General features: G+C 33.8%; 1 protein-coding gene across 2 annotated transcripts in view; it reads left to right on the forward strand.

Moving 5' to 3' along the window:
- The first annotated feature begins 2929 nt into the window (after nucleotides 1-2929).
- The window catches only part of scml2 (Scm polycomb group protein like 2), a 72350-nt gene continuing 62538 nt past the window's right edge, over nucleotides 2930-12741 (forward strand). Inside the window, exon 1 of one of the 2 annotated variants that reach the window (XM_061975318.1) lies at nucleotides 2930-3024. The gene's annotated coding sequence lies outside the window, so the exon portion shown is untranslated. The remainder of the gene's footprint in view (nucleotides 3025-12741) is intronic. The other variant, XM_061975319.1, reaches the window with a different exon arrangement.

Raw genomic sequence — 12741 nt, forward strand, 5'->3', positions numbered from 1 at the left:
TTATGGAGCGTAGATGTTGAAATCCCTCAATTTCTCGCAATTGCACTTTGAGAAACGTTGTTCTTAAACTGTTTGACTATTTGCTCACGCAGTTGTGGACAAAGGGGTGTACCTCGCCCCATCCTTTCTTGTGAAAGACTGAGCATTTTTTGGGAAGCTGTTTTTATACCCAATCATGGCACCCACCTGTTCCCAATTAGCCTGCACACCTGTGGGATGTTCCAAATAAGTGTTTGATGAGCATTCCTCAACTTTATCAGTATTTATTGCCACCTTTCCCAACTTCTTTGTCACGTGTTGCTGCCATCAAATTCTAAAGTTAATGATTATTAGCAAAAAAAAAATAAAGTTTATGAGTTTGAACATCAAATATGTTGTCTTTGTAGCATATTCAACTGAATATGGCTTGAAAATGATTTGCAAATCATTGTATTCCGTTTATATTTACATCTAACACCATTTCCCAACTCATATGGAAACAGGGTTTATATATATATATATATATATATATATATATATATATATATATATATATATATATATATATATATATATATATATATATATATATATATATGTATGTGTGGGAAAAAAAATCACAAGACTATTTCATCTCTACAGGCCTGTTTCATGAGGGGGGTACCCTCAATCATCAGGAGATTTTAATGGGAGCATTCGCATACCATGGTTTATATAGGGCACAGAGTGGGTGGGTACAGGCTGGCCTAGGGGCGTGGTGATTGGTTCATGTGTTACCTAGGAGGTGTTTCCGTCTATGGCGGCATGCTGTTACAATTTCGCTGCGCTTGTTGAGGGATGACAGGTCTGGACGGTAAATAATAAACAGTTTCTCTTTCAAGCATAGGTTGCATCTTTTATTACCACTATTGTAAGGTGTGCTGGATGCAAGAATTTGCCATGTTATTGAATATTCAACATTATTGTCTTTGAGGTCCCAAATGTGTTTGCTGAGTTCTGTGGTATTTCGCAGGTTTTTGTTCCTGAAAGAAGCCTTGTGATTGTTCCATCTGGTTTTGAATTCTCCCTCGGTTAATCCTACATATGTGTCGGATGTGTTAATGTCCTTGCGTATTACCTTAGATTGGTAGACAACTGATGTTTGTAAGCACCCCCCGTTGAGAGGGCAATCAGGTTTCTTTCGACAATTACATCCTTTGTTGGTTTTGGAGTCGCTCTGTCTGAGGGCCGGCGGCTCATTTGCAATTGTTTTGTTGTGGTTTGAGATGATTTGTCGTATATTGTTCATGCAGCTGTAGCTCAATTTAATGTTGTTCTTGTTGAATACTTTTCTTAGGATGTTGTCTTTGGGAAAGTGTTTGTCAATCAGATTGAGGAATTTGTGTCCAATGTTCGTTGAGACGTTTTTGCTGTATGGGGGGTTGTACCAGATGATGTCATTTCGTTTTCTGTTCTTTTTTGGTTTGACAGCAACCACCCACCCACCACCACGAAAAGAATACCTACCGGAATTAATAAAAGGCTATCGATGCTGTCATCTAGCAAAGCTGAATTTGACCAAGCAACCCCCCCGTACCAAAAAGCCCTTGATGAAAGCGGATACAATTTCACCCTCACCTATGAACCCACGCCAGGAAACCAACCAAAAAAGAACAGAAAACGATACAACATCATCTGGTACAACCCCCCATACAGCAAAAACGTCTCAACTAACATTGGACACAAATTCCTCAATCTGATTGACAAACACTTTCCCAAAGACAACACCCTAAGAAAAGTATTCAACAAGAACAACATTAAATTGAGCTACAGCTGTATGAACAATATACGACAAATCATCTCAAACCACAACAAAACAATTGCAAATGAGCCGTCGGCCCCCGGACAGAGCGACTCCAAAACCAACAAAGGTTGCAACTGTCGAAAGAAACCTGATTGCCCTCTCAACGGGGGGTGCTTACAAACATCAGTTGTCTACCAATCTAAGGTAACACGTAAGGACATTAACACATCCGACACATATGTAGGATTAACCGAGGGAGAGTTCAAAACCAGATGGAACAATCACAAGGCTTCTTTCAGGAACAAAAACCTGCGGAATACCACAGAACTCAGCAAACACATTTGGGACCTCAAAGACAATAATGTTGAATATTCAATAACATGGCAAATTCTTGCATCCAGCACACCTTACAATAGTGGTAATAAAAGATGCAACCTATGCTTGAAAGAAAAACTGTTTATTATTTACCGTCCAGACCTGTCATCCCTCAACAAGCGCGGCGAAATTGTAACAGCATGCCGCCACAGACGGAAACACCTCCTAGGCAACACATGAGCCAATCACCACGCCCCTACGCCAGCCTGTACCCACCCACTCTGTGCCCTATATAATCCATGGTATGTGAATGCTCCCATTAAAATCTCCTGATGATTGAGGGAACCCCCCTACAGGCCTGTAGAGATGAAATAGTCTTGTGATTTTTTCCCCACACATACATATATATATATATATATATATATTGTTTACTACATGAAGTGTGTACTCTGCAGGTAAGTAAATAAGTGTAAGCCCCACCACCAAAAAAAACAAACATGGAAAAATCATAATCTTCCTGATTTCGTTCGATCGTTGCATGAATATTATTTATTTATTTATTTATCATTTAGAAAGCCTTAGACGTCGTACCACGTGTGTGTGTGTGTGTGTGTGTGTGTGTGTGTGTGTGTGTGTGTGTGTGTGTGTGTGTGCACGTGCGTGTGTGTGTGTGTGTGTGTGATTGTGTGTTTTTGTGTGTGTGTAAGTGTGTTTTTGTGTGAGTATAGGTGTGTGTGTGTGTGTGTGTGTGTGTGTGTGTGTGTGTGTGTGTGTGTGTGTGTGTGTGTCGTAGCCCCGGGACGGAGCGTGTTGTGTTGTGGCGAGGCGCATGCGCAGTGGGCGTAGCTGCATCCAAGATGGCGACCTGCATCTGACACAGTAGTGAGAGTGAGAGCTCCTCCATGGAAATATAACTTATTATACTTCTTATAACTTCTTCTAAGTCGGTAAGTCTTCTTCCGCCGTCTCCTTGTCGTCTGCTGCTGCCCTGACTACACGTCCTTCACCTGCCTTTATCCTCCTCTAATCCTCACGAGTTGCGTTCAGGAGCTCCTCACTCGTCTGTAAATATATCTTATTATTATTTATTTATTGTCGTCTTATTTATTACTCTCTATGTCGTCTTATTCTTCTTATTTATTACTCTCTATGTCGTCTTATTTATTACTCTCTATGTCGTCTTATTTATCACTCTCTGTGTCGTCTTATTTATTACTCTCTATGTCGTCTTATTTATTACTCTATGTCGTCTTATTTATTACTCTCTGTGTCGTCTTATTTATTACTCTCTATGTGGTCTTATTTATTACTCTCTATGTCGTCTTATTTATTACTCTCTGTGTCGTCTTATTTATTACTCTCTATGTCGTCTTATTTATTACTCTCTATGTGGTCTTATTTATTACTCTTTATGTTGTCTTATTCTTCTTATTTATTACTCTCTATATCGTCTTATTTATTACTCTCTATGTCGTCTTATTTATTACTCTCTGTGTCGTCTTATTTATTACTCTCTATGTCTTATTTATTACTCTCTATGTCGTCTTATTTATTACTCTCTATGTCGTCTTATTCTTCTTATTTATTACTCTCTATGTCGTCTTATTTATTACTCTCTATGTCGTCTTATTCTTCTTATTTATTACTCTCTATGTCGTCTTATTTATTACTCTCTATGTCGTCTTATTTATTACTCTCTGTGTCGTCTTATTTATTACTCTCTATGTCGTCTTATTTATTACTCTCTATGTCGTCTTATTTATTACTCTCTGTGTCGTCTTATTTATTACTCTCTGTGTTGTCTTATTTATTACTCTCTGTGTCGTCTTATTTATTACTCTCTATGTCGTCTTATTTATTACTCTCTATGTCGTCTTATTTATTACTCTCTATGTCGTCTTATTTATTACTCTCTATGTCGTCTTATTTATTACTCTCTGTGTCGTCTTATTTATTACTCTCTATGTCGTCTTATTTATTACTCTCTGTGTTGTCTTATTTATCACTCTATGTCGTCTTATTTATTACTCTCTGTGTTGTCTTATTTATCACTCTATGTCGTCTTATTTATTACTCTCTATGTCGTCTTATTTATTACTCTCTATGTCGTCTTATTTATTACTCTCTATGTCGTCTTATTTATTACTCTCTATGTCGTCTTATTTATTACTCTCTATGTCGTCTTATTTATTACTCTCTGTGTCGTCTTATTTATTACTCTCTATGTCGTCTTATTTATTACTCTCTGTGTTGTCTTATTTATCACTCTATGTCGTCTTATTTATTACTCTCTGTGTTGTCTTATTTATCACTCTATGTCGTCTTATTTATTACTCTCTATGTCGTCTTATTTATTACTCTCTATGTTGTCTTATTTATTACTCTCTGTGTCGTCTTATTTATTACTCTCTATGTCGTCTTATTTATTACTCTCTGTGTCGTCTTATTTATTACTCTCTATGTCGTCTTATTTATTACTCTCTGTGTTGTCTTATTTATTACTCTCTGTGTCGTCTTATTTATTACTCTCTATGTCGTCTTATTTATTACTCTCTGTGTTGTCTTATTTATCACTCTATGTCGTCTTATTTATTACTCTCTATGTCGTCTTATTTATTACTCTCTATGTTGTCTTATTTATTACTCTCTGTGTCGTCTTATTTATTACTCTCTGTGTTGTCTTATTTATTACTCTCTGTGTCGTCTTATTTATTACTCTCTATGTCGTCTTATTTATTACTCTCTGTGTTGTCTTATTTATCACTCTATGTCGTCTTATTTATTACTCTCTATGTCGTCTTATTTATTACTCTCTATGTTGTCTTATTTATTACTCTCTGTGTCGTCTTATTTATTACTCTCTATGTCGTCTTATTTATTACTCTCTGTGTCGTCTTATTTATTACTCTCTATGTCGTCTTATTTATTACTCTCTGTGTTGTCTTATTTATTACTCTCTGTGTCGTCTTATTTATTACTCTCTATGTCGTCTTATTTATTACTCTCTGTGTTGTCTTATTTATCACTCTATGTCGTCTTATTTATTACTCTCTATGTCGTCTTATTTATTACTCTCTATGTTGTCTTATTTATTACTCTCTGTGTCGTCTTATTTATTACTCTCTATGTCGTCTTATTTATTACTCTCTGTGTCGTCTTATTTATTACTCTCTATGTCGTCTTATTTATTACTCTCTGTGTTGTCTTATTTATTACTCTCTGTGTCGTCTTATTTATTACTCTCTATGTCGTCTTATTTATTACTCTCTGTGTTGTCTTATTTATCACTCTATGTCGTCTTATTTATTACTCTCTATGTCGTCTTATTTATTACTCTCTATGTTGTCTTATTTATTACTCTCTATGTCGTCTTATTTATTACTCTCTATGTTGTCTTATTTATTACTCTCTATGTCGTCTTATTTATTACTCTCTATGTTGTCTTATTTATTACTCTCTATGTCGTCTTATTTATTACTTTCTGTGTCGTCTTATTTATTACTCTCTATGTCGTCTTATTTATTACTCTCTATGTTGTCTTATTTATCACTCTGTCGTCTTATTTATTACTCTTTATGTTGTCTTATTCTTCTTATTTATTACTCTCTGTGTCGTCTTATTTATCACTCTCTATGTAGTCTTATTTATTACTCTCTATGTCATCTTATTTATTACTCTTTATGTTGTCTTATTCTTCTTATTTATTACTCTCTATGTCGTCTTATTTATCACTCTCTGTGTTGTCTTATTTATTACTCTCTATGTCGTCTTATTCTTCTTATTTATTACTCACTGTGTCGTCTTATTTATTACTCTCTATGTCATCTTATTTATTACTCTTTATGTTGTCTTATTCTTCTTATTTATTACTCTCTGTGTCGTCTTATTTATCACTCTCTATGTCGTCTTATTTATTACTCTCTATGTCGTCTTATTTATTACTCTCTGTGTTGTCTTATTTATTACTCTCTGTGTCGTCTTATTTATTACTCTCTATGTCGTCTTATTTATTACTCTCTGTGTTGTCTTATTTATCACTCTATGTCGTCTTATTTATTACTCTCTATGTCGTCTTATTTATTACTCTCTATGTTGTCTTATTTATTACTCTCTATGTCGTCTTATTTATTACTCTCTATGTTGTCTTATTTATTACTCTCTATGTCGTCTTATTTATTACTCTCTATGTTGTCTTATTTATTACTCTCTATGTCGTCTTATTTATTACTTTCTGTGTCGTCTTATTTATTACTCTCTATGTCGTCTTATTTATTACTCTCTATGTTGTCTTATTTATCACTCTGTCGTCTTATTTATTACTCTTTATGTTGTCTTATTCTTCTTATTTATTACTCTCTGTGTCGTCTTATTTATCACTCTCTATGTAGTCTTATTTATTACTCTCTATGTCATCTTATTTATTACTCTTTATGTTGTCTTATTCTTCTTATTTATTACTCTCTATGTCGTCTTATTTATCACTCTCTGTGTTGTCTTATTTATTACTCTCTATGTCGTCTTATTCTTCTTATTTATTACTCACTGTGTCGTCTTATTTATTACTCTCTATGTCATCTTATTTATTACTCTTTATGTTGTCTTATTCTTCTTATTTATTACTCTCTGTGTCGTCTTATTTATCACTCTCTATGTCGTCTTATTTATTACTCTCTATGTCGTCTTATTTATTACTCTCTGTGTCGTCTTATTTATCACTCTCTATGTCGTCTTATTTATTACTCTCTATGTCGTCTTATTTATTACTCTCTGTGTCGTCTTATTTATTACTCTTTATGTTGTCTTATTTATTACTCTCTATGTCGTCTTATTTATTACTCTCTGTGTTGTCTTATTTATCACTCTATGTCGTCTTATTTATTACTCTCTATGTCGTCTTATTTATTACTCTCTATGTTGTCTTATTTATTACTCTCTATGTCGTCTTATTTATTACTCTCTATGTAGTCTTATTTATTACTCTCTATGTCGTCTTATTTATTACTTTCTGTGTCGTCTTATTTATTACTCTCTATGTCGTCTTATTTATTACTCTCTATGTCGTCTTATTCTTCTTATTTATTACTCTATGTCGTCTTATTTATTACTCTCTATGTCATCTTATTCTTATTTATTACTCTCTATGTCGTCTTATTTATTACTCTCTATGTCATCTTATTCTTCTTATTTATTACTCTCTATGTCGTCTTATTTATTACTCTCTATGTCATCTTATTTATTACTCTCTATGTCGTCTTATTTATTACTCTCTATGTCATCTTATTTATTACTCTCTATGTCGTCTTATTTATTACTCTCTATGTCGTCTTATTTATTACTCTCTATGTCGTCTTATTTATTACTCTCTATGTCGTCTTATTTATTACTCTCTATGTTGTCTTATTTATTACTCTCTATGTCGTCTTATTTATTACTCTCTATGTAGTCTTATTTATTACTCTCTATGTCGTCTTATTTATTACTTTCTGTGTCGTCTTATTTATTACTCTCTATGTCGTCTTATTTATTACTCTCTATGTTGTCTTATTTATCACTCTGTCGTCTTATTTATTACTCTTTATGTTGTCTTATTCTTCTTATTTATTACTCTCTGTGTCGTCTTATTTATCACTCTCTATGTAGTCTTATTTATTACTCTCTATGTCATCTTATTTATTACTCTTTATGTTGTCTTATTCTTCTTATTTATTACTCTCTATGTCGTCTTATTTATCACTCTCTGTGTTGTCTTATTTATTACTCTCTATGTCGTCTTATTCTTCTTATTTATTACTCACTGTGTCGTCTTATTTATTACTCTCTATGTCATCTTATTTATTACTCTTTATGTTGTCTTATTCTTCTTATTTATTACTCTCTGTGTCGTCTTATTTATCACTCTCTATGTCGTCTTATTTATTACTCTCTATGTCGTCTTATTTATTACTCTCTGTGTCGTCTTATTTATCACTCTCTATGTCGTCTTATTTATTACTCTCTATGTCGTCTTATTTATTACTCTCTGTGTCGTCTTATTTATTACTCTTTATGTTGTCTTATTTATTACTCTCTATGTCGTCTTATTTATTACTCTCTGTGTTGTCTTATTTATCACTCTATGTCGTCTTATTTATTACTCTCTATGTCGTCTTATTTATTACTCTCTATGTTGTCTTATTTATTACTCTCTATGTCGTCTTATTTATTACTCTCTATGTAGTCTTATTTATTACTCTCTATGTCGTCTTATTTATTACTTTCTGTGTCGTCTTATTTATTACTCTCTATGTCGTCTTATTTATTACTCTCTATGTCGTCTTATTCTTCTTATTTATTACTCTCTATGTCGTCTTATTTATTACTCTCTATGTCATCTTATTCTTCTTATTTATTACTCTCTATGTCGTCTTATTTATTACTCTCTATGTCATCTTATTCTTCTTATTTATTACTCTCTATGTCGTCTTATTTATTACTCTCTATGTCATCTTATTTATTACTCTCTATGTCGTCTTATTTATTACTCTCTATGTCATCTTATTTATTACTCTCTATGTCGTCTTATTTATTACTCTCTATGTCGTCTTATTTATTACTCTCTATGTCGTCTTATTTATTACTCTCTATGTCGTCTTATTTATTACTCTCTATGTTGTCTTATTTATTACTCTCTATGTCGTCTTATTTATTACTCTCTATGTAGTCTTATTTATTACTCTCTATGTCGTCTTATTTATTACTCTCTATGTCGTCTTATTTATTACTCTTTATGTTGTCTTATTCTTCTTATTTATTACTCTCTATGTCGTCTTATTTATTACTCTCTATGTAGTCTGATTTATTACTCTCCATGTTGTCTTATTCTTATTATTTATTACTCTCTATGTAGTCTGATTTATTACTCTCCATGTTGTCTTATTCTTATTATTCATTACTCTCTATGTCGTCTTATTTATTACTCTCTGTGTAGTCTTATTTATTACTCTTTATGTTGTCTTATTCTTCTTATTTATTACTCTCTGTGGCGTCTTATTTATTACTCTCTATGTCGTCTTATTTATTACTCTCTATGTCGTCTTATTTATTACTCTTTATGTTGTCTTATTCTTCTTATTTATTACTCTCTGTGGCGTCTTATTTATTACTCTCTATGTCGTCTTATTTATTACTCTCTATGTCGTCTTATTCTTCTTATTTATTACTCTGTGTGTAGTCTTATTTATTACTCTCTATGTAGTCTTATTTATTACTCTCCATTTTGTCTTATTTATTACTCTCTATGTCGTCTTATTCTTCTTATTTATTACTATCTGTGTCGTCTTATTTATTACTCTCTATGTAGTCTTATTTATTACTCTCTATGTCGTCTTATTTATTACTCTTTATGTTGTCTTATTCTTATTTATTACTCTCTATGTCGTCTTATTCTTCTTATTTATTACTCTCTATGTCGTCTTATTCTTCTTATTTATTACTCTCTATGTCGTCTTATTCTTCTTATTTATTACTCTCTGTGTCGTCTTATTTATTACTCTAAGTCGTCTTATTTATTACTCTCTATGTCGTCTTATTTATTACTCTCTATGTCGTCTTATTTATTACTCTCTATGTCATCTTATTCTTCTTATTTATTACTCTCTATGTCGTCTTATTTATTACTCTCTATGTCATCTTATTCTTCTTATTTATTACTCTCTATGTCGTCTTATTTATTACTCTCTATGTCGTCTTATTTATTACTCTCTATGTCGTCTTATTTATTACTCTCTATGTCGTCTTATTTATTACTCTCTATGTCATCTTATTCTTCTTATTTATTACTCTCTATGTCGTCTTATTTATTACTCTCTATGTCAGGGGTCGGGAACCTTTTTGGATGAGAGAGCCACGAAAGCCAAATATTTAAAAATGTATTTCCATGAGAGCCATATAATATTTTTGAACACTGAATACAACTCGATGCGTGCATTTTTAAGTAAGATCAACATTTTTTGAGTATAATAAGTCTCTTATTCTTTTTATTAACATTGTTATTCTGAAGCTAACCAATAATAAATAAAATACTTCTTACCATTAATGCAACTTATTGAACAGGTGCGGTAGAAAACGGATGGATGAATTAAAATGCATGAGAATGTTTTATATTTTTAACGTCATTTTTAACACTGTGATTACCAGCTGAATTATTCATCGTGTTAAGCAATGTCAGCTAAGATTTATCTGAGAGCCAGATGCAGTCATCATAAGAGCCACATCTGGCTCTAGAGCCGTAGGTTCCCTACCCCTGCTCTATGTCGTCTTATTCTTCTTATGTATTACCCTCTATGTCGTCTTATTGTTGTTTACACTCTTACTACTAGCATTGTTTCACTCATTCATTGGCCTCACTACTGCAACATTAGCATTAACATTAACACTCATAATAATAAGTAGGAAGTCCCGCCCACCAAAAAGTCAAGAATAATAAGCAGGAAGTCCCGCCAACCAAAAAGTCAAGAATAATAAGTAGGAAGTCCCGCCCACCAAAAAGTCAAGAATAATAAGTAGGAAGTCCCGCCAACCAAAAAGTCAAGAATAATAAGCAGGAAGTCCCGCCCACCAAAATGTTAAGAATAATAAGCAGGAAGTCCCGCCCACCAAAATGTTAAGAATAATAAGCAGGAAGTCATGCCCACCAAAATGTTAAGCATAATAAGCAGGAAGTCCCGTCCACCAAAATGTCAAGAATAATAAGGAGGAAGTCCCGCCCACCAAAATGTTAACAATAATAAGCAGGAAGTCCCGCCCACCAAAATGTTAAGAATAATAAGCAGGAAGTCCCGCCCACCAAAATGTCAAGAATAATAAGCAGGAAGTCCCGCCCACCAAAATGTCAAGAATAATAAGCAGGAAGTCCCGCCCACCAAAATGTCAATAATAATAAGCAGGAAGTCCCGCCCACCAAAAAGTCAAGAATAATAAGCAGGAAGTCCCGCCCACCAAAAAGTCAAGAATAATAAGTAGGAAGTCCCGCCAACCAAAAAGTCAAGAATAATAAGCAGGAAGTCCCGCCCACCAAAATGTTAAGAATAATAAGCAGGAAGTCCCGCCCACCAAAATGTTAAGAATAATAAGCAGGAAGTCATGCCCACCAAAATGTTAAGCATAATAAGCAGGAAGTCCCGCCCACCAAAATGTCAAGAATAATAAGCAGGAAGTCCCGCCCACCAAAATGTTAAGAATAATAAGCAGGAAGTCCCGCCCACCAAAATGTCAAGAATAATAAGCAGGAAGTCCCGCCCACCAAAATGTCAAGAATAATAAGCAGGAAGTCCCGCCCACCAAAATGTCAATAATAATAAGCAGGAAGTCCCGCCCACCAAAATGTCAAGAATAATAAACAGGAAGTCCCGCCCACCAAAATGTCAATAATAATAAGCAGGAAGTCCCGCCCACCAAAATGTCAATAATAATAAGCAGGAAGTCCCGCCCACCAAAATGTCAAGAATAATAAGCAGGAAGTCTCGCCCACCAAAATGTTAAGAATAATAAGCAGGAAGTCCCGCCCACCAAAATGTCAAGAATAATAAGCAGGAAGTCCCGCCCATCAAAATGTCAAGAATAATAAGCAGGAAGTCCCACCCACCAAACTGTCAAGAATAATAAGCAGGAAGTCCCGCCCACCAAAATGTCAAGAATAATAAGCAGGAAGTCCCGCCCACCAAAATGTCAAGAATAATAAGCAGGAAGTCCCACCCACCAAACTGTCAAGAATAATAAGCAGGAAGTCCCGCCCACCAAAATGTCAAGAATAATAAGCAGGAAGTCCCGCCCACCAAAATGTTAAGAATAATAAGCAGGAAGTCATGCCCACCAAAATGTTAAGCATAATAAGCAGGAAGTCCCGCCCACCAAAATGTCAAGAATAATAAGCAGGAAGTCCCGCCCACCAAAATGTCAATCAAATGAAAATGCATCATACACATAACCATTTCATTGATGGCTATTGTTTATTCTACATGCACACAAGTGTTGAAATGTTATCAGTTGCTATTACATCAACTTTAGTCAGGGTTTTACTCCAACACTTATAAATATACTTAGTAACACCTATTATTATTAGTGTTATAACTTGTAATTATACTTATATGCTCTGTTTCCAAACATTGCTGTTTTGTATTTCTGGTTTTACATTTCATTAAAAGATACTATATTTATATTTGTAATATTTTTTCAGTTTTTATCCTTTTGATTTTGTTTTAGAACAAAGGCGATCAAACTTTTTCCACTGCAAAATGTAGGCAAGTGGGAGCTATTTTGATATGATATTTTGATATAATGGGCTGCATGGTCAAGTCGCCAGAAGAAAGCCATTTCTGCGCAAAGTATCCCGCTTACATGACGCCAAACAGCACAGAGACAAGCCTCAAAACTTCTAAAACAAAGTCATTTGGAGTGATGGCTTTCTTCAGAATCAGAATCAGAATCAGCTTTATTGTCATTACGCAAGGTAACGAGATTGAGGCCATTCCATACAGTGCGATGTGTGCATGCTAGAAAAACAATGTGCAAATATATAAAAATATAAAAAATGTAGAAGTGCAATGAATATGGTGTGAAATGAATATATACATGAAAAAAAACAAAACAAAAACAGGGTGGTTGGTGGAATGGGTTATTGCACCGGA

Source organism: Nerophis lumbriciformis, linkage group LG15 (assembly GCF_033978685.3).
Source record: "Nerophis lumbriciformis linkage group LG15, RoL_Nlum_v2.1, whole genome shotgun sequence".
NCBI lineage: Eukaryota > Metazoa > Chordata > Actinopteri > Syngnathiformes > Syngnathidae > Nerophis > Nerophis lumbriciformis.